The sequence below is a fragment of the Mytilus galloprovincialis genome, chromosome 5, assembly GCF_965363235.1.
Source record: "Mytilus galloprovincialis chromosome 5, xbMytGall1.hap1.1, whole genome shotgun sequence".
Taxonomy (NCBI): Eukaryota; Metazoa; Mollusca; class Bivalvia; order Mytilida; family Mytilidae; genus Mytilus; species Mytilus galloprovincialis.
In genome coordinates this window covers 6,383,045-6,385,582 of record NC_134842.1, presented here as the reverse complement: position 1 = coordinate 6,385,582, position 2,538 = coordinate 6,383,045, and the positions used below count along the sequence as shown (strand labels likewise).

Here is a 2,538-nt window from a genome sequence, read left to right as displayed (position 1 = left end):
TAAACCATATAAGATATTTTGTAAAGGTTATTTCCATATCAAGATTGACAATCCTACCTGATATTCACCAAAGTGTTATTCCAATGCTTATTGTAAATTACAATTCGTTTTAGATACCTATAAATGTCTGACTACCGTTTGAAATATTTCGTACAAATAAGATTGCGTTGTATTGTACATTTTTGTGATTCACCAGCAAACTGAATAAAAACGCAAAAATGAATATACACAGATTCATTACTTTATTATAATCTTTATTTGAATTTTTAATTTGCAGAAACTATTGAGGGATGATTACCATATATTGTTGGTTAGTCGTTGTATTGGGGACCTCTGGAACAGCATTGTTAAACGACAATGATTCGAACAAGCTAAAACTATGATTGCTATTGCAGACAAATTAATTGACTCTCACGATTATACTACTGAATGTGTAGGAGAAATGATGTGTTTACTTGCTGCATTACCAGAATCCAAATGGAATCAGAGGTTGAACAACCCTTTAGGTCTACTAACCAAAATTGCAACTGACAACGGACAAGACCATGACAGTTTGTTATATGCAGAAGCCAGGAAATTATTAGCTGACTATCCGAATATTGGACATGTTTTATATGGAGCTAAAAATGGACACTCCGTAAAAGATAGTGATGTCTGTGAATCAATGTACTCCAAAAGCCCATATGAGCCAAAAGACTTGTTGGACACTGTCAACGATTTGGGGGATATTACCACACTATTGTCCAAGAATTTGTTTGGGAAAGTCATCGCAGATGCAATAGAACTTAACAACACACAGGTTGGAACAAATAATAGACAAAAGAGATCATGTGACCTCAAAGCACTAAAAGACAGTTGCACTACATTTGGAGTTACTTGTGGTGTAGTGACTGTAGCATGTACTCTTTGTGGCATTTTTACATTTGGGTTATGTTTAGGTGCCTGTGTTGAACCTGCCACTGGTCTGTGTACATCAGCCTTTGTTGGTTGTACTGTTGCTGATGCTGCGTGTACTCGATAGAGAAACATTAGTGAGTCACCGAGATGAATGACAAGTATTATCTACTTATTTGTGATGTTCAATTAGAACTCTACATTAAAGATCAAAATGCATGTTCAATTTTTAGTATTATTCGGTGAATAAAACCAATTTAAAAGTTAATTAACATTGTGATGATTACAATTTCTACTTAAGCGCTTTATAATCCATGGTAATTAGTTGATGCCAGAACTAATTAAATGTAAGCTACATTGTCTCATCGGGGCCTTTTATAGCTGACTATGCGGTATGGGCTTTGCTCATTGTTGAAGGCCGTAGGGTGACCTATAGTTGTTAATGTCTGTGTCATTTTGATCTTTTGTGGATAGTTATCTCATTGGCAATCATACCACATCTTCTTTTTTATATTGAAGCATTTGTTTCGTTGTCGTGTTTTTTTTTTTTGAAACGACTGTCTGAATAAAATACTCCTTTGTTCATTACAAGAAAAGTTACATGAATGCCTTAAAAGTTTTGAAGTGAATTTTAAAAAATAAGACATAGCAAATGAAAACAAAAAAGTTACCAAGGGCAAACTCGACAAGTAAAAAAACAACATCTTTGCGAAAATATAAGAGAGAGGCAAATACCAACATGAAACAAACACTGGAAGTCTAAAAATGTTAAAAAGTGATCTGAACATGGGTGAACATACCCTCTAATCTGGATTTCCTTTTCAAGATTTTATTTTTGATAAGAAAACTGTCAAAAAGGGCTGTTCCTTTTTCAAATAATTGGTTTACAGTAAGAGGCTAGAGGCGACAGTTTAATTCAAAGTTGTACTCCAACTTTCCAAATTTTACATAAATTTACATTTACAATATTCTACGTCACAGCACAATGAGATATGTAATTTTCATAAAACATATTGTCAGCAGCATGTGACATCAAGCCTTAATACATTGATATGGAATTTTTTAAGCCGTAACTTGAGGCGTTGTTTCGTTCATCCTTAATGTTCACATTCGCAATGGCTTATTTAACCTTGCGCTTATCAGGAAATAAATCACGTTATCAAGAGGTATACACACGGAAACATTAACAGGTAATGCATAACGTTTTAAAAGCATATACATACGGATACATTTATGGGTAATGCATAACGTTATCAAGACATAAACACACGGACACATTAACGGGTTATGCATAACATTTGAAAGGCTTATACATACGAACACATTAACAGGTAATGCATAACATTATCAAGGCGTAAAACCACGGACATGTTAACGGGTAATGTTTTACATTATAAACGTGATTACGTACGGATACTTTCACTGGTAATGCATAACTTTATCAAGGTATAAACAAACGGACATATGAGCGGGTAATGCATAACGTTATCAAAGTGTAAACATACGGACACATAAGCGGGTAATGCATAACGTTATTAAGAGCCAATCCGCCAGGAAACCATTCAATATTCAGAAAATTGTCCAATTCGACAATCACAACTTGACAAACTTGTATATATCATCTTAATCCTTGACATAAAATAA

The 2,538-nt window shown here is 34.0% G+C and overlaps 1 pseudogene; it reads left to right on the top strand.

The window, feature by feature from the left end:
• Window positions 1-290: 290 nt before the first annotated feature.
• On the top strand, window positions 291-1,053 carry LOC143074282 (mytilin-1-like; annotated as a pseudogene).
• Window positions 1,054-2,538: the final 1,485 nt, after the last annotated feature.